At 41.2% G+C, this 24,768-nt stretch overlaps 1 protein-coding gene across 2 annotated transcripts in view; it reads left to right on the top strand.

Moving 5' to 3' along the window:
• The window catches only part of LOC144767856 (uncharacterized), an 84,260-nt gene that overhangs the window by 19,884 nt on the left and 39,608 nt on the right, over positions 1-24,768 (top strand). The window contains exon 4 of one of the 2 annotated variants that reach the window (XR_013598362.1): positions 8,158-8,261. The exons of the other annotated variant lie outside the window; for it this stretch is intronic. The gene's annotated coding sequence lies outside the window, so the exon portion shown is untranslated. Of the gene's footprint in view, positions 1-8,157; positions 8,262-24,768 lie in introns of those variants that run through there. 2 annotated transcript variants of the gene reach the window in all.

Below are 24,768 nucleotides of genomic sequence, written 5' to 3' on the forward strand. Positions count from 1 at the left end.
ACTTTACATATCTTCTTTGGTGTCTCAGCTAGAAATTAAGTTATTTCAAGCTGTAGCCTCATTGGTCCAGTTGGTTATTGGTGACCAAATTTCAAGCCCCCTTTTCTTAAACCCGATCGTGCATATATCGCTTTCTCCCAGCGATAGGTAGCTAGCAGTTTCCCCAATCAGCAGTGTCCTGAGGGAGGTTCTTTAGCTAGCCAGACAGTAGCCAAGCATAGCCTTAACCCTGCCATCGCAGCAAAGAGCAGAACCCAATTTGGGTCCGTCATTACTTGATTGCTTACTCCCAACACAATAACTTGCGATGTGAGATCCACCTCAAACCCCAGCATATGCTTGATATAATTACCCACTTCACCAACCAAAACTGATAATCTGAGGCAAGTTGTGAACATATGTACACTATCTGCGGCAAAACAACCGCAGCGAGAGCAGTGTATGCCTGTGGAACCTCCCCATTTAGAGATCCGTGCTGGTGTAATGTATAAATTCACCCAAGTTTTAAAACATTGAACTTGTAAATTAGTTGAGAAAAATGCAGTATGGCTCAATAATAAAGAATCCTCGCATTCCCCTTCCCCTGCTTGCACCAAATCCTGCCAGCAATTGGTATGTTTTGTAAGGTCGTCCTCCATTAAATTATTAAGTAATTTACAGAATTTGGATATTGGTGATGAAGCCCCTAGTACCAACTCCAGTAAGGGAACTTTATGGCCCCTGATTACTTTCTTAGATAGATAGTCCCTCACTTGTAGAAATTTAAAGAAATGGTTATTTCCAATCCCAAATGTTCTCTTGATTATGTCAAACGAGTGCATTGTCTTATCCACTATAAGGTCACCAATATACCTTAAATCCCTATCATCCATATTTTCATATATCCATCTCTGAAAATTTCCATCAGTAAATCGTTATCCGCCAGAGGGGTATATCTTTGTATCTTATTCATTTTAAGTTTCTTCCTTACTGCCGTCCATATCTGTAACCACACCGCTGCTTGCTAGTTTCCCCTCCTGTGCTGGACAACAACGAAAACGGGTGTGGTCATGACGAGCTGAGCTCGTCATGGGCACCTGAGAGGTATATGCCATGACGAGCTGAGCTCGTCATGAGCATGGAAGGGGTTAATGCTCCCAGAAAGATCTTAAATGTCACTCTTTTAAAGTAAGCAAAATCAATATGTCGCATGAGACAACCATGGGCATCCGCCCCTAATACTAACCTATATATTGAGATATAGGGTGCTTCCTCTGTTACTACGATCTCTTTTCCCAACAATTCAGCTATCTGTTGTAAAGTTGCTGCCCAGTAGTAAATCTGGAGATTGGGAACAGACCACCCTCCCCTATCTTTGGGTAGAGTGATATATCTTAGTGCTCTGCGTAGGCGTTTCCCGGCCCACAAGAATTTTGAAATTAATTGATTAAAAGCAGAAAAACTGACCTTGTTTATTTCCACTGGGATAGGTCTGAAAAGTATAAAATTCTGGCCAGAAATAGCATCTTAATAGCATTACACCTTCCTAGGAGTGTATGGTGAAGGCAGTTCATCTTGTTAAAATCTGGTTTAGTCTTATGTAACAGAGGCTCTAGGTTAGTTTGCACAATTTCATCCACGTTGGCAGAGATCTCAATCCCTAAGTAGCTGGCATTTCCCACTACTCGTGTATCGTTCAGGCCTGCTCTAGAATGTTTAACAAATATTTTCTTATTCTCATTGAGAAAGTATCCTGAAATGTTACCAAAATCTTTGACCTCCCTTTCTACCTCCTTGATAGCCTCCAATGGGTTAGCTGTTATTATAGCAAGATCATCTGCATATGCTCGTATCTTTATATCTCCACTAATAGATTGAATAGCCTGTATCTTATTATTCTCAGCAATTTTTCTAATTAAAGGATCTATATACAGGTCAAATAGTAGCGGGGAGCAGGGACACCCTTGCCGTGTACCACGAGTAACTTTGATTACATCACATTTAACAGTCATCAAAGCTATCCTAGCCACAGGTTCCTGATACATACATCTAATGGCTCTGATGAAACCTTTACCCTATTGAACGCTTTCTCAGCATTGAGTAGTATTGCAGCCATAGGGCCTCCTGAAACCTTTCTATAATCAAAGAGCGTGAATATGCATCGAATATGCTCAATCTTGCCCCTTCCTGGTACAAACTCATGCTGAGAAGGGGAAACTAGCTTCTTGATTACTACGGCTAACTTTTTTGCTAGAATTTTAGAGTATATTGTAACGTCGGTGTCCCCGGCTTTGCCTGGTTGAAGGGAATCTGTAGCTTCAGTTACTTCATCTATTGTAATTGGCTCATCTAGGCTGTCTCTCGCCTCAGTAAATAACTGATCCATAAATTGGTACTCCATAGATTCTCTTTGATAAAACTAGGGATCCATTCCTCTAGTTGCTATATATACCCCATTTCTCTTAATTCTCTATTAAATATCCACCGTGTCTGTAAGGGTTGGTGCCCAATATCTAATTCAATCACCAAAGGGTTGTGATCTGACATGACTTTAGGAGATTTGCTTATCATACAGCCTTGTAAAAGCTCATTTGACACAAGAAAATAGTCCAATCTTGCGTGCACTTGATGTGGTGCAGAAAAATACGTAAAACCAGAATCAAACTCCTTTTGCGCCGCCCATACATCTACTAACCCATGCAGTGACTTAAGTTGTGACAATGATTTAAAAACCTTGGGGCAGATTTATGAAGGCCTTGCGCCGCCGGTATGTCACTTTTTCCCATGTTAAAAATGACGCACTGGCGGCGCAAGGCCTTAATAAATCTGCCCCCTTGTGTTTACGACCTTGAGACGTTTCTCTATGGGTGGCAACCTGGCAGCTTAAGTTTATATTCAAATCCCCACATAAAATCAGAGGGAGAGGACACCTCACAAGCTCAACCTTCAGCCAATCAAAAAGTACAGGGTCATACGTTGAGCAGAGCGTAAGCATTTTATCAAGGCAAAGTTGCACAATTGCCTATCTTCCCATTTTATCTATGAGTGTGCGTGGAGAACTACCCATTCCCTGTGTGGCCAATATCGCCACCCCTTTTGTCCGTGTTTCTTGTGTCGTATTATCAATAAGTTGATAAACAGCAATCTCTAAAACCTCTTTCCTACAGCCTTCAATGAGTTTCTTGAAGGCATAAAATATCTGCCTTCAGAAATTGAGCATCGAGGCTAATTCTCCTACTTTTGGGGGGATCATTAGGCCCACATATATTATTACTTGCAATTCTAATTTTGCTCATTTCAAGAAAAGCTGCAGTTCCAAAACATATAACAACACCATACAAAAAAAGGCAAAATAAAATACCAGATGTTCACCCCGTGAAAAAATTCCTCCCTGCCTCCCTTTAGTTTCTTCCCTTTAGTTTCTTCCACCCTCTTCCCCCCTCCCCCCTCCCCCCTCCCGTTCAAAAATGCAAAGAAGGTCCAAGGACCCTTGTGATGTTGTGCCCCAAGCCGCCTCCTACCAAAAAGACCAAAAGTATGAAGAAAAAGGAACCCCCCCAAAAAGGATCAACAACAACTTATTTGTTAACATTTACAAGTTGCGAACCATAATGCATTTCTTAGAGAGCTCCAGTAGATACTCCTGGGCCTGAATCTCTGATGAAAATACTCTAGTTGTGCCCTTACATATAACTTTGAGTCTATCCGAGTTCATTAAAAAAACGTCACATCCTAGCTTCTGGAATTGTGTGATCAGCAGACAAAGTCTCCATCTCCTCTCCACTGTGTCGTGGCAAAAGTCGGGCCGAGCAAAAAAAAGAGTGCTACGCTGCTGCCCCCCTTGCGTCCAGCCTGGCCTTTTCGAATATGGACTGTCGGAGAAGAAAATTACCACAAAAAATAGGAATAGCTCTTGGTTTTTCATCTTGTCCTGGCCTCTTCTTTAAGCATCAAAGGATACCGATGCACCTTTTGTACCTCAGCCTCCCAGTTCCACTGAGCCAGTTTGGGGAAGGCCTCCTTGAGAAGCCTCAGTTTATAGCGACAAATATCATCCCCCTCTGCTTTTTTTGCGATCCCAAGTAGTCGAAAATTGTTCCGTCGCTGTCTATTTTCAGAGTCCTCCAACTTCCAAAGGACATCAGTCATCCTACTCTCATTAGTTGTGGACAGTTTATCTGAAGTTTCTGCACTGGCTTCTAATTATACAATGCGTTCTTCCAGTGCTGTGGTGCGTTCTGAGATTTCTGTACAGGCCTTGTTAACTTTACGCACCGCACCCTGTAGCTTTTTAGTAGCCAGATAGGCCCTCTTGTGTTCCTGATGTGCCTCCGCCTGCATTTGTTTCAATGTTGCATGTATTAACTCCATCGATGGGTGTGGAGCCTGGGCCCCCCATGGTATTGCTAGTTTCTACAACAGCTTCTGGATTCTCTGTTTGGGCTCTGAGCTCATCCTCCATTCCTTTCTCAAAATGGGAAATCCCATTTCAACTGGCTTGACTGACTGTAGTCCGAAGTAAAGCCCTTGTCCTTATCAGACCCTCTTGTACTCTTCTTCTTCATGCGAATTGGGATACGTTTTTGGGTGTCAGGCTTCATGGGAGGGCTGCCACTATCCTCCTCAGTGAAGTCCTCTTCTGTTCTATCCTTACCGCTGTTGTTACATAAATCCGATTTGTCTGTCAGCGAGTAGAATTTTTCACAGTCAGGAGTCCCTACAAATTTCGTGAAAAAAGGAAGATCTCTTTGGGTAGATTATGTTACAGAGTAGAATATATATTCACATATCACACATACCTATACACTTTGTCTCAAAGTCCACACATACTACAATTGTACAATATATATTAGGGAAAACAACGTAAACACTTAATATTAAAAAATATGTCACATATATTTATCATTTGTTTTTATACAAAATATCACAATAAAAAAGGCCATAAATCCATACATTTGATAACACAAAATTTGATAAAAACACAGTGCATTAAAAACAAATTTGATCACAGTAAGCATGAGAACATAAAGAGTGAAGCAACCAAAAGCTAGACAGAAAAAATTGGTTTAACCATTTACACCTCCGTCATAACATAATATCACAAGTACAGAAATATGCCATTTATAATTAGCCTTCTTTCACCACTGCTCAATGACCGGATTGTGTATCAACATGTAGCGTCGACGCGTTTCAATGGGAGTTTACCTTATAAATCCTTCTTTATCAAGACCTGTATAATATACCTTCTGTCTTATATTAAACGTTTCCATGCAGTCACCTATAATGAGATACGGTCAATGTTATTTATATTCTTCAGGGAAACATAATACAATACATCTATACATCTATAGAACAAATGACAAACCCAAGATATATCTATCACAAAACAGGTATTTATATTTACATTGCAGGCTGAAAGTGATATAGGCTGTGTCTCTTTTATCCTATTTATCGTCCACACCCCATGTTGTTGGAATTATTGAAAATAAAAATAAAAAAGTCACGAACATATTGGATAACAGACTATATTTTAAAACCAGAAAAGGGGTATGGCTTGCTAAACAGACCCCTATCCCTATTGTGCTTCCCTTTAGATATGGTGCAATCTTTCTACCTCCTAATCTCAGACATACCATTAATGTCAAGCGCTCCGCACCTTTATATATCATATATATCCATTTTCTCGCTCAGCATAACATAAATCCAAACTTATGGATGTAATCTCATGTCTCACCTTCTTCAAATAGCGAGACTTCCCTGCTTGCACTCCTTTTATCGTCTGTGCATTGAGGGAATCAATAAAATCCAAGACTTGATAAGGGCACCCTTGCATTAAAACTGTCGGCGGAAAAATCAACAAAAACGTATTTATCATTTGCTACCTTGCTTGGAATTCTTATTTTAGGGTGACTTGATAAACATGGATTTATAAGGCAAACTCACAACGAAACTCTCTTTATGTTTTCATGCTTACTGTGATCCAAACATTTTTTTAATGTACTGTTTATTTATGGGCTTTTTTAATGTGATATTTTGTATACAAACAAGTAATAAATATTTGTGACATATTTTTTAATATTAAGTGTTTAAGTTGTTTTCCCTATTATATAGGGTCCAATTGTAGTATGTGTGGACAATGAGACAAAGTGTATAGGTATGTGTGATATGTGAATATATATTCTACTCTGTAACATAATCTACCCAAAGGGATCTTCCTTTTTTTACTGATTAAGTGCCCTATTCCCTGCTGGGTCTAAAGGGACCCCTCTTTTCCCTAAACGTCCCTACAAATTTGCCATCTACCTGGGTGATAGCTCCTTGTTGCCCTTTAGAAGCTGGTGTATGCGGGAGTTTGTCTGGATCTTGCAAAATGTCATTGCCATCCCTTTGCTGTGGAGTGCTCTCATCTCGTGGCACCTCCTCACCTTAGCCCTGTAAAGTGGTATCCAAATCATTCCTAGATGTGATGACCGGTCTGGCAGCTGATCTGTCTAATTTTTCTACCCCTGGGGGAATATCGCCTGTACTAAGAGGGATATTGCTTGACACCTGTCCTGTCAGAGCCTCTGTTTTAGAGCTGTCACTGTTCGTTTTTTAAACAAAGTTGCTGTTACCTTTAGATGAGTTCTTTTTTCCCGAAGTGCTTGAGAGCCCCGCCCGGCAAACATCCCAGGTACTGTTGGCAGTTTGGGTCTGGTAACCCTCTCTGTTCTCCAGTTTCGTTCTCCCCCAGTTCCTCCTTGGACGAGCCATCTTTAATCAGATGGCCTGTTGAGTGCTGCTTGATACCAGGCTTGGATTCAGGCTTCTAGCTTTCGTAGAGGCCCGCCAATTCTGGGATGTCCCTTTGGCTCCCTCGGTAATGCTGGTATCTTTCCCCAGCGGTTTCGCTTTCGGTGGCACGCCGGCAGCAGCGGCAACAATGTATCGCTTCACGGCGGTGAACACAGACCATCCTTTTACTGAGACAATGTATCGGCGTGACCCTATAGACATCAGGAGCACCTCACTTCTAGCGATGGACGCCGCCGACGGAAAAGATCTTAGGGCCCACGCCGTCAGCGTACCGGCCTCAGTCGGTTACCTCATCACCTTTCCGTCCTAAGCTTTATGGTTAATTTGGTAAGTTATAATTTGTAAAATCCGTAAATTACAGCAGCCTTCCTCTTCTCAGTCAATTAGAAAAACTGCTGTGGTAGGAAGGGCGGCTTCCCACAATTCTCAGGCGGCCGCTATCTTGCCTCCACGCTTCTGATTTTAATGTTTGTATGTTTTTGTCTTATTTTATTTATTTAAAAAATCCCTCTATATTTCCTATTTGTTGTGGTATCCTTTCTGAGTGGTGTTTTCGGTTTTTTTCTGTTTGAATTATTGCACAAATACTTTATGCATTTCCTCCAAGTTAAGCCTGACTTCTCTGTGCTAAGATAGCAGAAGGTTGAGCAAAGGTTAATTTAGGTTTGGCTTTAGCCTCACCCGGACAAGGATTGTGGTTGCTGCTAGACCAGGGTTCACACCCTACTAAACCAGCAACCCAACTTCTTACAGCCACTATAGAGACACGCGCCATCAACAACCTTACCAGGGGTTGCATATACACAGTTGTGCTCTTGGGAAACCAAAAGTGTCTGGCTGCCTGACCTTTGTGTAGAGGTAGCATTAGTCAGTTAGGCACAAAATAAGAAGCTGCAAATTGGGCCTGAGCAAAATAATAATGCATCCATTCCGTCACTGTATTGTTTTACTGCCTCTTTCAGAAGACCAGCAGGCAAGTGGAGGGAGTAGATTAGTGTAGCTTTCTTCATGTGAAGTCATCATTTATGACTTGTAGCAACACTGCTTTTCCAAAACAAGATCTTCAGACAGTCCTGTCCAATGGCCTCCTTCCGCACCGGCACCCTTGCAGCAGTGGCAAAAATTGCCAACTTGAACACAGTTCTGAAAGCCAAATACAGCTGTGTGGATCTCCTTCCATCCTTTTAGAACCTTCTCATACTATTACCAAATTCTTGTTAATGCGACAGTCGAAAGTGACCAGTTTTGCCCATTCAAGATCAGTGAGGTGTAGGAAAATATATTATTCTTTAAACTCCTAGCTTTAGCTGTCATTAGAAACAATAGCTAACCCAAGCTCTAAAATGGTGCAATATTTAGATATTTCACATTTTTCTTGTAAAGGAATTTTTGGTGGCGACATTTGCTCATGCTGTACCTTGGATCGGCCTGTACAAGGAGAGGGGCGTGTACCTGTGGGTGGACAGCCAAGCCTTTATTGAGAGCACGCAAGTTTTCATTAACTTTGTTAAGAAACAAAGAGTCAAAATATTCTGAGGTTCTCAATTTTTTTTTCAATTTCTCAACATGTTACATAATGTTACTGTTACTACAGGTCTATGCATTGGTTGTACCCATCAAGGACTACTGCTAGTCTTTTCATCATGCCTTTTATTGAATGTGTGTTGTAGTACGGTACATGGGGATAAGTGACAGAATAACAGAAACATTGTGTGGGCAGAATATATATATATATATATATATATATATCTCATCATCAAGGTACCTATATGTGGAGTTATATGTAGTAAGACTTTACATACCCATAGAAAATGACCTACTCGAAATTCGTGGTTGTTAATCCTTTTGACATGATATTCTGTCCGACCATATTTGTGTTTCCAATATGTTGTCCAAATACCATACATAGCCCTTTGAGTGACTTTTTTATGGCAGCCTTCATTATTAATAATTTTAAATCCTCTGTGTGTTTTTGGCCCCTGTGCCATGAAGGCAATGGAGCTTGAAAAGACTACTTTCAAAGAGAATTGTGTGGATCTCTGCCCATGACCCATTTTGGCCATTACAATTTGATTACTCTGTATTTGTATCAGTGGAATAGCATCATTATACTCTATATGGACATATATGTTGGATAAATGTGATCTGGTCCTCACAGGGGTAGGAATGTGCTTCACAAATACTGATGCAATAAAATACTATGCAGTACAATATTTCGATGTTCTCACTCTCTATGTGGTTCATAAACGGTATCTATCCATGGCATTAAAACAACAGCCTTGCTTTACTAGCAAAGGTTTGCGTGGTCGAGTTGTAGGGGCATTGTGGCACAAATTATAATATCACTTATTATGCGTGGGGACAGGTCGAGGCAACAAATTATGAAAGATATATCTAATATGTAGTGGAACTATTAAAAACGACCCCTGGAAATGTAGCAGAATATACCCTCGCTACCTCCTTCCGGATGTAAAATACAGTAACAATATTGCTCCCAGAATAATGTAGATTTCAGAGGGTTTGAAACCCTCAAGGAATAGTAATGAACAATTTCATAATAAAGTTTACTAGAAAACATTGATGTTGATTGGTTTGGGTATCTACAGGCAAGCCAATCCTGATGCTTCTGAAAGGCAATGAGATAGGATCATCCGCCGAGTGCATCAATTTATTAAGATGCCAGAGTCTGTGTCGAAAAGGTAACATGTAGCAAGGAAGTTTAATGCCATTGCCCATTTCCTTTAGGTGTTGGGCGTCACCAGTTGCACCCATTGTCACTTTAGCTACCCCACCACAGCACACACCATTTCCACAAAAGACACCGCTGGCACTCCATCAACGTACAATCTGTCTGTGAGGCCAGGGGCTGCTTCACTGATATATCTTTTCTGGGAGCACACACTTTAGCCACAGCTTATGACAGACACTAATTGCAGGTCCAATAGCTCTGGGGCTTTTGGTGATATATGGTTCATAGGCAACATTAGTGTAAGGTATTGTGTCAAGGATAAAACCTATTGATTTATCTGATTGGATTAAAATGGGTGAGAAGCACTCCATTTTCAAATACTGTAAGAAACTTGGAACCAGTTTGGTTCTGAGGGAAGGAGGAATTCTATTTTTGGTGATCTAGTTGAGGGTAGTTCTTGATTCTCCAACTTTGAAGTTGGGAGAGGCAATGCCTTAATGTGGAGCTGTCGTCAGTTTGTCAAGGTTTGCAGCTTTTACAGTTAACATACATTTTAGACAATCACTTGTCTTTGTTGCAGGTTGTGTTGTTATACCCACTCTCGCCATTTCTTCACAACCGTACTACATCCAAGCACACTGCCTCAATAGACATCTAGAGTTTATGAGGTGCTCCAATACCACTGGCTGCCAGCACTGATCGGGGGGGGGGGGCTGGGTGGGGAGGCGAGGGTGGCATGGCAAATAAAACATTTTAAACGTACCTCCTGTCCGTGTCACCACATCCTGGTCTCTCTCCACTCCTTCCTCCGAGCGGAACAGGATGGACCCCTAGCACCCAGGCTTCCCTGAGTCAATCACAATGTTTCAATGCAGCATTATGATTTACCAGAGCGCCGTAGTTTGGCTCTCAGACACGGAATGGGGGCCTGGGCATGTTCTCCACCCAGGCTGTATAGCAGTCTGGGTGGAGAGCATGCTATATGTGAATGAATGTTCGCCGGCCCGAGGCGGCGACCAAACATTCATGCGCACGTCGAGAGTGAAAATCACCTCCCACTGCTGCAGCGCCAGTAACAAGAAAACATAATATGATAATACCATTAAGTTATCATTTTATTTTTTCTTACACTGCTGAATAGCTTTAGCTGATGAGCCGCACTTTCTAATACACACCTGAAGCTTTGAGCAATATTATAGTGGCTTGTTTCACAATATTGCCATGCAACTGGTGTTGCATACAAACATAACTCGTGAACTTCTACCTTCAGGATTTGTAAGGATGTAACTAATTGTATAATTTGTCATCTGAGCTCTTGGTTTTGTTGCTGCATTACAATGATTTACCATTACACTATACACAAATGTTATTCTGAGACAACACTGACATACAAACATTATGTCATAATCAAACAAGCAAGTCTCATTACAATATGAATCAAATACATTTTATATAGCGTGACCGCTACCCAGCAAGAGATTTACAGTGCTAAGCATTATAGCAAAAGCTATAGATATCAGAACAAAGTTGCATAGTTTGAAACAACCAAGTTAACAAATTTTTTTTAAGCAAAGTTCAGGAGGAATAGTGCAGAGAAAATGTGAGGAAAGAAAATGAATGACCTCTCTTTTTAGTCCTGAGCACCGTTGGAATTTTGAGGGACACAAGTTGGAAGGTACAAGTGATCTATTTGGGTTACCTTGCTGAATCTGTCCATCAGGTAAGTAGGGCCTTTTTTTTGTTAAGGTCTGTGTGTTACCATCAGTCATTTAAAGTAAATCTGCTTCTGTACTGGAAGCCAGAGCAACAGTTTCAAATGCAGAGGAATTGATTTCTGATGAGGAATGTTAAGTAGGAGCCTGGATACTGAGGTCTGTGAGGCAGTTCCAGATATAAAACATTAACATAGTCCAGCTAACAATGGTCTTACGTGTATTGTCAGGTAGTGATCTAGCGCTACTCTGGAAATAATTTCTAAAATCCTCATCACCTTTCCCTGAAGTCACAATTTACACATTTACTCTTCCGTGGGGCCCATAACACTGAAATCACTTGCGCATTTTCTCTCTACTTCATGGATTGATGAGATTCAAAGTACAGCGGCTGGATCATAGCGAGTGTCTAAATTAAGCTAAACTATTTATAATATGTACATCTGCAGTTTAAATTCATTTACCATAGTTCTAGGACTAAAACAATATATTCAGACACACCATCATTCTATTTATTGATGGTTCATGCTAGTAAACATTAGGCTAAGGATAAACAAGACCAGCTTAATTCTTCATTTATCCAATTTTGTTTAGCAAAGACTCCTTTTCATGACTTATTTTATTCACACAGTTTAGTATACCTGAATTCAGATGTATTTAATATCAAATTCAAACATTTAATTTTATTAAATGAAAGAAATAAAATATTTATTTTAAGTTCAAAGGAAACTGATATTAGGAAAAGACATAATAGTTCCCAAGCTCATACTTCTATCTCTGTAACTATCAACCTCACCTAAAGACTCCGTTCCCATTCAGAGTAAGTTCAAATCTAAAGTAAAATAGGCAGAGTTCTTACGCATCAAGATGTAATCAGCATTCCAGCAGAATGTCAAGATACAAAGATGAAATCGGAAAAGAGAGTTTTTTTTACTTCATCGGAATGCCTTCTTTTATACCTTTTTTGCTAACTAAACTATCTAATTTTCTGAAACATTTGGGGTCTTTGACAAATTTGATTGGCTCTTCAAGGGGTGGATGAGCATAACCTCCTCATTCCGCAGCATCAGCAAAAATGAATATGGCTATTGTCTCTGTAATGTCCATTTCACTTGTGTCCTTAAATTTGCAATATTCACTTCAGTTCTCATGGTTTCAATACGGACTTCCATTTTGTTGACAGTCATTCAGGGTTTAAGAGCACATTGTCCTTGACCCATCTCGTTCAGCTAGAGGTTTCGCAAGCTCGCCTGCAGTTTCTTTCACAGCTCTGCACATGTGCAGTACACCTCATACCAGCGTCCATTTTTCTACAGGCCGCAAAGGCCCATACGGGAACTATTATAGAAACAAACACAGATAGCTATTAATTATTGAATTAAACCCCATTCTGTTTACCTCCCCCTATACTAAGGTATCCCTGTTAGTTGTTACCTAGCAAATAAAGCCACAATTATGCGTGATTTGCTTACCCATCTTCATGTTTTTGCCACAAATATACAAACAGAAAGCACATTTATGCCGCTTTTGGTGAATTTAAAGCTGCTTATTAAGTTAGGATGCAGCGAAATCACTTTATTAGTTAATTATGGTTGCAACATAGGCAAAATTAATTTCGCACATGTACTCGTGTAGGTGCAATTTTATTCTAAGTTGATTAGTATTTCAAACCATTCAATTAGTTCATGTTACTGTTATGAGAGAGTGATTTTACAAGGGGCATACAAATTTTGTTTCTACCCTCGCTCCATCAGTAGAACCTCCAACACAAACACACACATTCACATATTCAGAGCAGCATTTGGATAGCCCCTTTTAACCATTAACTACTGTGTTTCGGTGGGCTTTCACCATTTGCTGAAGTGGTTGTCCATCAGCCTTGGTGTCAGCCCACAGCATTTTACCAACGTCCATGTTAGTACCAGAAAATAAAATATGTCCACCTGTGCTTCATAATGCAAGTGTGTTGACCATTTACTTTCAAACTGATTTTACTTTTCCCTGCTTGATTGGTATATTATGTGGAACATCAAGGCCGGGCATGCTTGCAGTGTGAGGGAAGAGGGTGCTTCTCTTAGGAAGCTAATGATCCATTGCCCTTTAAGCCAAAGAAACCAGGGATCTAGCAAAACTAAGTGAGTGCGTACATGACTGCGAGCCTGCACCCAAATATTCTTGCTGAATTGATTGCCACAATAAATAAAGGTCTTAAGTGTCAAAGTCTTGATGTCGACTCACTCTAAAGGCTACTGTTTCGAATGGGATCTTAAAGTAGATGGTTCTTCTGGAGGCATGTAGGGTCCTAGCCACAGAATCTGAAAATACTTTAGATTTCAAACCTAGACATTCAACCTCCAGGCCCCTAAACTGAGTCTGGCCAAAGTGTTCTAATGCGATACCGGATAAACCATGGGAAATTGACAGGTGAGGGCAACTGTTTGAAGATGCAAACAAAATTCTGTAGATGCTGGAATGACCCTGCTCAAATGTCAGAAATCGAAATGCAGGTCCCCTGGATGTGAACTGCTGAGATTGAGATTTTATTCAGCTTTGTCCATGGAAAAATCTGGTTTGATATTTCAGAAAGGGATGGAGATTTCACACATTACTGCTTTTTTTAAATGGGACTTTGCAGGCATGTTGTCTATCCTGATCAGAACCACATGCCGCCTCTGAAACTGAGAAAAGGCTGAAGGTGAAGTGAAAGGCTTCTAATTACCTCCCGTTGTAGACCTGAGGATATGAAACAGAGCCTTAAGCCCCTTCATCTGGTGAGAAGCCAACCAAGATTCTGAGCCCGATAGAGTTGCAAGAATATCTCAACAATCGCATCTGCTTTCATGAATCTTCAATACGGCTCTGCTTGTTCGGACCCCAATCTGCACTCTTCCCTTGCATATGGAAAATCCGATATGACAGTGGCACCTACTCCTACAACGCTCTTAAAGTGTGGAACGACCAGCCACTACACAGAAGAGCCTCTTCTTCACTGCTCATACTCCAAAGAAGCTGAAGACCTGGCGTTTTTGAGTGGTCCCACTAGGCCCTAAGTTTGGCTAATATGAACCCTGCTCAGCGCTAGGATTCCCTCCAAGGTGATAGTGCACTCTACTAATCCTTGTAACATAACATCTGTTGTAATCACTGCAGGATCTAGAGGAATTTCCTTTGATAGATTCTAAGTGTCCATCCACCATCTCAATTGTATCTGTACTGATTTGGGCAAAGGAATGCGAAGAGATTGGTCCTCTGACGCTGGATTCCTGTGTCCCAGAATGCGCACTATAATACAAACAAAAAATTTGGCCTGAGTAACCAGATACAAATTGTTGTTACTAGATTCCCCTGACCATGCAGAGATTATTCAGCCATTGGCAAGAAGTGGAAGAGTAGGTTCAGGGTATGTGATTGTACTTTGATCACTGCAACAACTGGAAGCTTTATCAAACCCATGTCTACGCAGAACATTGCCCCCGTAAACATAGCCATGTGATGGCACCAGCTCTGGCCTTTCTAAATTGACTGAAATAGCACAGATATTTAATACTGACCGAACACTCTCAATGTGAAGTTGTAATTGTTCCCTTGATGAAGAATAAGAAAGACAGTTGAACAGATACGGGTGCAATACTATCATCTAGTGAAGGACAGCTGCCAATAGAACCAACACGTTTGTGCTGACTCTTGCCACCAATTTGAATCTAAACTAAAAGTGACAGTGACTCATTGCAATCATCAGTAATTTGGAATGTGTAAATAAGCTTCCTGGAGGTCTATAGTAGTCATGTATTCTTGGCTGAGGAAAAGAGGGATGATGCTGTGTAATGTCACCATTTTGAAATGATGTGTGCTCGAAACTGGATTTCAGGTTAGTAGAGGTATGCACCCTGTCCAAGCTGGAACCACAATCCTAGTTAGGGTAAGAAAGAAACGCACCCTAAATTAACCTGTGCTTACCATCTGGTAGCTTGGCATAGAGCAGTCAGGTTTAACTTAAGAGGCAAATTGTAAAGTATTTGCGTAGCACTTCAAACACTAAAACAGTGAAAACACCACACAAAAAGATATCGCACATGGTAAGAAATATAAAGCTTAATTTAATGAACTAAACAAGACCACAATGACAAAAATCCAATAAGCCGAACTAGTGTTCTGAATTAACATTTTTAAAAATACACCAAAATATAGTGCTTAAAAGCGTAAGTGCCAACCGGGGCATGATAAATTTGACTTTACAGTTAAATAGAATTTATCACTACAATTCCGTAGGTAATACACATGACCGCTCTACCTCCTTCCAGTTGGGAATTACAACTTAATAGATCTAACAAGGAATCCCCATTGTTAACTTATGGGAGGGGTAGGCCTTACAGTAGTAAAAAACGAATTTGGGAGTTTTTCACTATCAGGACATGTAAAACTTTCAAGTACATGTTGTACATTTTAATTGCATACCACCCTGCCTTGTGGGCTAACTAGGACCTACCTTAGGGGTGGCTTAATGAAATAAAAGGGGAGTCTAAGGTTTTAAATGCCAAGTCGACATGGCAGTGTAAACTGCACACAAAGGGTCTGCAGTGGCAGGCGGGAGACCTGTTTAAGGGCTACTTAAGTGGCTGGCTCAAATCATGCTCCAATCCCACTAGTAGCCTTTGATTTGCAGGGCCTGGGCACATGTAGTGCGCTTTACTAGGGACTTTTAGGTAACTTAAATATGCCAATACGGTATAAGCCAATTGTACCATTTTTAGGGAGAAAGCACATACACTTTGAGCATTTCCCCCAGACAGCCACAAACACAGGAATCATAGGCGGGTCTGAGAACTCCTCTACAAATGCCTGCTTTCCAATGGCTAATATGGAGCCAGGGTGGAAAGAATGGATCTTCTGTACTTCAAAGACCCTTCTATGAAGTCAATCTCACTTCAAAGGCACACTTGGGTAGAAGTACTGGGTCTCTGACCCTACCAGAGTAGTACAGTTCTTGACCAGTGACCAATCTTCTAGAAGAACAGGAATCACTGTGCTGCTAAAGTACTGCCACTGTTCTGGATCTGCAGATTGCTGAACTCTTGGCTTGCTGGGTTGCTCTGCTGCTGCCACTCTCTCTCTACCTGGTTGAGAAGGACTGGACCTCAATTACTTTAACCCAGAGTGACTCTAAGGGCTTGACTCCTGTTGCTTAAGTCTTAAGGACACAAACATACTTTTCCAAACCATGGGCTCATCTGCTAGTAAGCCGGTCCTTCCAAGAGGTGCCAACCCAGTCCTGGACCCATGGATGTGGACCTAGGGGTCTGCTGTAGTGTTATCGACTTAAGCTGGAATCGGATTGATATATCACACCTGGAGTTGCCACATTGCACTTGGAACTGCTGCATCCCATGACGATTCGCTTTTGGCTCTCGTCTCATTCCTGCTGCTATATTGGGATCACCAAAGCATTCCTCATCTGCACCCCATCTCTGTCAATGCAAAGCTATGATGAAGGTACTTTTTTTCCAGCGGGCTTTTGTGGGTCCCTGTATCCAGGTCACGCCACCTTGCGGTCAGCCTGAACACTTGACTTTGTCTCTGTCCGGCAGGCTAGGTAACCCTTTAAACGATGTTTGCTTTGACATTTATTCCTTTAAAATTCTTATCTCAACTCCTTATTGGCTTTTTGTCGTTTTTGTCATGTTTTATTTGTAAAGTCATACTTAATTTTTCGGTCAAGCTTGATTAACCTGCTATATCTCTTCTGTAGGGTTTGGCAAACCGACCGATTCAGTAAGGCTGGCTTCTTATTGGTGCATTTCTGTAAAAGTCCCTCCTTTGTGTGTTCAGCTCTCTTTCCGGTGCTTTCACTCAAAGAGTATTTTGGTCGTACATCACACAGTACAGCATGTGGTGGCCTCCCTTCCCTCCTCTCATCTGGCTATTGCAGGTCAGGCGCTTTCTTTCTTTTTTTGTATTTGCATCCTGCACTCTGACATGTTTCCATGGAGTTCTGCTGAGCACTTAAACCATGCAAAAACCACAGTTGATGGACAAAATGCAGAACAATGTCATACATTCACCCTGGTACAGAGATCTGGGCCTAAATCCATTGTTTTTTGCTCACCATGCCATTGCAGTTTGAACCAAGCCATATGCAAATCAGTCTTGACCCTGTGCCTCATGGTGAGGGATCGGGTTCTGTCAGGCCTACATACTCTGCAAAAACACTCTAACTCCATACACAGAAGTTGGCACGGAAACTGGAAATGCAAAGAGACAAGTTTATTAGGACCCCATGGGGTGGTGGTACATTCCTACAGCACCCTTCGGCAATGCAAGAAGTATCACACCGAACATCGGTGCGCGACCTCTTTTATACAGTTTAAAGGTAATAAAAAGGTAGGCGGTATACATTAGAACAGTTTTAGGTACATATAAGGGCATTTTTGGAACACAGCCAGTATGTGGGAGGGGCTTAATACCACTGGTCAGTTGGGGGAACATTCCTAAGGAGTGACCACTCACTAGTCCAGAGATCGTGTGTGCGCATGCGTGAAAACTGACCATCGCTAAAAATAGCCTGTTGCTGGGCAGGGTAAAGTTTCATTGGCATGAAGGAAGGACGAAAGGGCACGCTGACCACGAGGCCGCATGTTCATACAAAATGGAAGCCACAAAATACAAAATGGCCCCCGTACACTTAAGTCAAGTTAACAGAAAAGGTTGTGTAGCTGAGCTAAACGCTAACTCAGGTGCTGCCAAATTACGACAATGGGAACAGTCCAGCCCGACCCAAGCATCCTAGGACCGGTTTTGGGGTTTCACCCCTCTTCAGCTAGGATAGCTTCATTCCAGTGGCATGGAGAGCATGGCTCACTGTGCCACTGTATTCATGCTATCCTGGCTGAAGAGGGGTGAAACGCGGAAACCGGTCCTAGGATGCTTGTTACCGGTCCAGGGAGGAACTGGCTTGGCAGTTCGGGCTGGACTGTTCCCATGAGGCACAGGGTGAAGACTGATTTGCATATGGCCAGGTCTAAACTGGGGTGGCATGGAGAGCAAAAGAATGATGGATTTAACTCCGATCTCTTGACTGGCGGAGAATGTTTTTATTTGTTCTGCATTCCGTCCAGCAATTGTGTCTCTTTTGCTTTCTAGCACTTTAACCATTGCACATCCTTCCACTCCCTCTTGTTTTTTCTATCACACTGCCTCAGGCAGCGCTAGTACACCTGCTATTCATTTAAATAGGTGTGTGAAATATCTGAAACAATGTTAGGTGCTCCACAAAGCATCCTTGCACGCAACGCTTAATGTGTGCACTCCTGCTTTTGCCTGTGATTCAATATAGCAAGTCATGGGTCTGAAAAACCAGTTGTTACAGTAACTAGAAAAGTTGGACACGCTGTTTCTATGGAAAACAAATTGCGTTCTTCTGGTGGCCTCCCCCAGCCTCTTGGACACACATGTGAATCCTCATCAGGTGAGCATTGGGTGATTAGGTTGAATCCATGAGGGTGGTTCTTCCTCTGCAAGCCACTCATGCAGGAATTGAAGGACCGTCGGAGATGCAGGGTTCTGGTGAGCTGGAGGCGATGTGAGGGAGAAGTGACGACAGGTTGCAATTCGTTATAAGATCGCAGTTCTGAGACTGGCTGCGACAATTTTGCTGTGCTTGCGTCACCATGCTGTAAACACACTTTTGAAAATCAGTGCTGAGCCCCGCGTCCACCAGACGGACCTGTACCCAATCCCAAGTGCCATGGCAGCTGCTGTGGAGCCCAGAAAGCCACTGTGTAGCAGGTGCTGCAGACAGTGTCTCAACCAGAAGACTGGAGCACTGCCAGCCACAGCACGTTTGTCGCAGGAGTTGCTGCTACTGCGAGGCGGCCGGTAACTGAATTGCCACTCGGCGTGCCTCAGAGAGTAAATGTGCCAGTGCCCTGGATTGTGTATAATCTATCACTCTATTCTCTGCCAATAAAAATGTGTTTGGTTTATAATACTGTATTAAATATAGGTTGTAGTGCGGTCATCAGCTGCCTGCCCTATGTGTTACAGCTGAAGTTCACACACAGTCCCAGTCATCATCATCATCAAACAAGCTTTATTCGATTGTGAGGAAATATCATCACAGGGGCATACACATAACGCTCTAGACCAGTTATTCATCTCTGGATAGCTAATCAAACAATGAAATGTTCCAAACCTGAAACGTGTTAAAACATATCTGTCATATCCCCTTGTACAGCGAGAAAGATATGGTTGAATGTAATATTTAATTACTGACAATTGATGTTGAACAACTGCAGGTTTGATTAATTCCAAAGCTAGCCTATTCTTCTCAAGATGGGTCATGCAAATTGCTTTAAATTCCTTCTGAGAGATGGAATGCAGAGTCTCTGGTAAGGTGTAATAGTTTGGACATCCAAGTTCACAGAAAGCGTTTTTTATATACTTTAATCATATAATCTTGGTTGCATGATCCATATTCATTGAGTCTTTTAATATTTCCTTATTTAGACCTGTACTATCAGAGGTCCAGATTCGATGCCAGCGTAGCACTGGTTGTATTTTGATAACGTCTGAAATACATGGAAACCCCAACTCCGTGTGACAGTTAAAAACAGGGGAACTGAGAGGTACCGCTAAAATAAATCTTAAAAAGGCATCTTCGACATATTGAATGGGTGAACAGTCCTGAATGCCCCAGACTCCTGCCCCAAAGGTAGCTATGCTTACGTATTTTGCCTTGTAAATTTTCAGGAGTCCCGGTCTAGTCTGTGGTGTACAGTACTTTTCAGGAGCTGCGTGACATAATTAAAGTTGCACTTACCACCGTTCGGCAGGGAGTGTGGAGGGCGTAGAGGGGGGTGTTGATGGTCCGCTCGGGGTACAATGATTTTGGGCGCCAGTGAGTCCAGTCGAGGAGTACTTTATTTTAAATAATTGCTGCCTGCTTTGACCTGTGTCCCACTGCTGCTTGCCCACTCAATGCCAGTGCCGATCTGCAAAGGCATCCACAAGTCAGCTGTGTTGACTTTTAATTTAAAAATTTAGGCAACTCATTGGTGCCCCTTGGATGTGATGCTGGGCAGGTAGCAGTGGGCTGACCTGGCTCAGACCGTTTCGGGGTAACCCAATGAGGGCTGGAAGTCCTGGGAGGCAGTGGTGTGTTTAGACGAAGAGCGCCTCACTCACTTACATGTTGCATGACCCTGCATGACTGCTATAAGTGTGCCTGCAGCTGAGTGTCCTTCTGGAGTCGAGTGCGAGAGTCATGATCAGGCGGAGGGAGTACCCCAGAACTCAGGGAGGGTTGGAGTGGTTTTAAGATTTTATCACACAGTATACAACCTAGGCTGCTGCAAAATGTGCAGACATTAAGTGTTCATTTTGAAAAAAGTGTTAATTTCCATTTCAGAGGGTTTGAAGCCCTTTTAAGATATTTTAGAGATTCTCATTGATTAAAAAGGGCGTAATATCTGATATTTATCTCTTTCCATGGACTTCATAGGTTGGCTTTATTTGTGAAAATGTGTCAATTCAAGTGTCGCTCATTTAGCAATTGAATGTCGCTCATAAGTACACTGAACATTTGGCCGCTATGTAAATGTAATATCTGATATTTATAGGTTTCCCTCATCTTCATTGCTTGACAGTCATAGTATGTCATTCCTAATTACACTGTCATTACTGAATTATATGCTGACGATTCCATTTTATAGGCTCGTACCCCCATTGGCCTACAAAATGTAATCACCAGCTTCTCTGCCCATATGCTAGATCTTGATCTTCGTGTTAATATAACCAAAACATTTACAATCAAATGTTGTGAGCCCAGCATCAAGTGCCGAGAATTCGTCATCGATAAAAGGAAACTCGAACACACGGCTCATTTTTCTTACCTGGGCATTGTTTTTGAAAAAAGGGGTCTATGGGTTAAAGCTATTGAATCGAGGAAATTATTATTTTGTAAAGCCACTGGTGCTATAATCAACTTTGCAAGGAAATTGGGGAGGCGCCCCGTTGCAGACTTAATAACAATCTATAAAGCGAAATGCATTCCTGTTGCTATGTATGGAGCAGGCATCTGGGGTTATGCTAAGGCCGAGTGCCTGCAAATAGTTCAAAACAAGTTCCTGAGAGATCTTTTGGCTGTACCCAGTAGCACAGCCGCATTCGTATGCCACGCTGAGTTGGGGTTGCCTTATCTTTTAGTCTTGATTAAATTGCAGCCCATCTTGCTGTGGCATAAAGTTTGGACTGGTATCTCTACTGGTTTGAACAGGGACCTGATTAAAGATTCTTTGTCCCTTGATGGGGTTGATCGTATTTCCTGGTTGACTTATGTCAAAAACATTTTAGAGAGTCTAGGACATCAGGAATATTTCTCTAATCCTGACAGCCTAAACAATGTTACTAGAAATAATTTCAAATCATTATGTTTGGACTATCTGGAGTCTATTAATCTATCCAGTAATGTTGTAAAACTGTCAGTGAGTACACACCAACTACTTTTGACTCAACCAGGGATACAACCATACTTACTGAACACTGCAGGAGCCTATGTTAGATTGTTATTGACCCGCCTACACCTGGGCATTTTTCACACTAGAGTTACCTTCCCGCACCTTATGTCCATGCCCATGTGACAATATCTCTGTTCAGTCGACAATCCACGTTATGTTTTTTTGCAAGATTTATTCTATGCCCAGGAAAACATGGATATTACCAATTTTAATGAGTAATGGCTTGAGACAATGTGGCCCTGCCTTTTTAAAGTTGCAATATTTGAATGACAGATTCGTGACAGATCACATTGTTAAATATTTGAAAGGGGTGGTCAGACAACGGCTGTCAATGGATGGTCCTACCTATTTCTTCTTAAAACATCGCCTGAATTTGTATTTTGTATATATACATGAAATGTATGTTTTTATTGTTTATTATGTTTTGTGCTTTTGTGGTTTAACAATTTTTAAATCGAATAAAGCGTATTCTGATCTGATCTGACATTACTGAAATGTCACACATAAGGACTTGGAGGCCTTGGTAGCCATGCACTAACAGGGTTCATTAATGTGGGCACAAGACTGCAGGCTGAGTGTTAAAGTGCTTCCACAGAAGAAATATAAAGAAAGACACTGGAGAAATGTGCTTTTCACATTTATTTATTGTGCAATGGAATTTGCTCTGTAGCACTGTGATGGGAAGCGCCAGGATAGCAATCGTTCCAATTGACACCCTTTTTAGTTTTATAATTAAACTGTGCTGAAACTGTCCGCTTATTTTTATTTTTTTAAGTTTGAGTTTATAGAGGAACACAAAGAACAGAAAATGAAGACACAGTCAAAAAGTTATAAACATACAAGTTATACAAAGTATATAAGAATAAGTGAGAAAAATGAGTCAAAACTGTGCATATAAAAAATACATCGCACGCATAACAATGTAATAAACATGAAATCAAGCAAAAAGTGAATGCTAAAACAGTTGGATAAATTGGTAAAAGGCATGGGGGAATTAAGGTGGTTTCCGAACCTCAGCAGACCTAGTGTGAGAGATGGTGGGCGGGGGAACAATTGAGGATAGGATAGAAAAGTAACCAGGGAAATGGGAGAAACATAATTAGTATAGAGTCGGTGATGAAAACAAACTGCATTCCACCAAGAACGAAAGGAGACATTGTGAGCATGTTTCCAATTGGAAGTAATGAGGTGAAAGGCAATAGCTAACAAAAGTCAATGAGTATGTAATGGGACGGACGTTGAGGGAAAATGTAAGAAAGAGAACCTAGAAAAATGTGAATAATGGAAAAGGGAATTTAAAACTGAAAAATCTTTTGAATTTGGGACCAAACGAGTTTCCAAAACTGTAGTATGGGAGGACAATCAAATAGTATATGTTTTAAATCACCATTAGGACATGAACAAGACCAACAAGTAGAGGGAGTGTCTGCTGAAAAAGTCGATAAAATCAATGGAGTAAATAAAATCCGATTATAAATAAAGAAAAGGGTTTGTGTGGTGTTAGCAGCCCTAGAAGTTTTATGAATCTTAGACCAAATCTTATCCCCATAGGGAATTGACCAGTCTTGCGAGAAATCCTTTTCCCAGGCTAATTCAATCTTTGTCTGGATCTAACCAAGGAGAATTAAAGAGACCTATAAAGAAAAGAAGCAGAGGAAGAGTGATCTAATACAGAAGATATGGGTCGATAGATATTGGGGATATCATTAGTGACAGGAAGTGTCTGAAGGTATTGAAGAAGGATGGGATAAAGCAAGTTATACTGTGAACGAGAAGATAAAGGTAGGGAGAATTGGGATTGAAGTTCAGAAAAGGAAAGAGGCTGATTGTGAGAAAGAAGTTGAGAAATCCATTGCAAGCCTTTAGAATGCCATGTCTTCCAGAATATTGAGCGATTACGAATTTTGAGTTGTTTATTATGCCAAATAGGTTGATCACATATAGAATGAAGAGATGGGTAAGAGGAGGACACAAAAGGGGTAAGAAGTTTACAAGAATGAGAAATAATAGGATTTCAAAAAGAAGTCATTTTGGAAGAAAAGGATAAGAATTCACAAAAATCGAAGGGAGCAAGGAAGGAAGATTCAATTTTCAGCCAGATAGGGAGATAAAAGGGAGGAGCATTGGAAAGCCAACAGGATGTTTGCTTCAGGGAAAAAGCACGGTGATAGGTTTTAAAGTCAGGGAATCGAAGTCCAGCGTGAGATTTATCCTTTTTCAAGGAGGCAAGAGCTATGCGCGAACATTTACCCTTCCATAAGAATTTAAGGAAAGTAGAATCGATCTTCTTAAAATATGAGTCAGGAATGTGAATAGGAATCATGGAAATTGTATAAAGCATAAGAGGTGATAACATCATTTTTATTGAGTCAAGACGACCCCACCAGGATAAAAAGAGAGGATTCCAACGGTTGATAGCAGCAGTCAATTTTGTTAATTATATAGTCAAAATTTATTTTAAGGGTAAAAAAGATAAATGAGGAGCAAACCAGATACCCAAATATTTGATCTTGGATGGTTGCCAAGCAAAACCAGAGTTTTGAAAAAGTTGTTTTTGGCATAGAGGATTTAGGGGCAAGATTTCACATTTGTCGACATTAAGACGATATCCAGAGACACTGGATAAAGAAGAGACCTGTTGAAGAAAGAAAGGAAGGGAAGATTGCGGATCAGAACAGTAAAGAAGAATATCATCAGCGTAAACCGAAAGTTTAACTTGTTGAGAACCAAACTGAAAACCAGAGATGTTATCATCATGACGGATCTTGGTAAGGAAAGGTTCTAAGGCTAAAACAAATAATAAAGGAGATAGTGGACAACCCTGTCGAACACCTCTTTGTATTGCAAAATAATCCGAAACTATACCATCAACGAATATTGACGCCTGAGGGCCTGAATAAAATAAGGAAATAACAGAAATAAATTTGGGTGGAAAGCCTGCCCATTTAAGAGCTTGAAACATGAAATCCCAACTAATCCTATCAAATGCTTTCTCTGCATCAAGAGAAATAGCAGCCAGGGGGTGATTTAGTGAAGGCGCTTTACTTAGAATATAAAAAAAGACACGTGAGTTATCAGAACA

The sequence above is a fragment of the Lissotriton helveticus genome, chromosome 7, assembly GCF_964261635.1.
Source record: "Lissotriton helveticus chromosome 7, aLisHel1.1, whole genome shotgun sequence".
Taxonomy (NCBI): domain Eukaryota; kingdom Metazoa; phylum Chordata; class Amphibia; order Caudata; family Salamandridae; genus Lissotriton; species Lissotriton helveticus.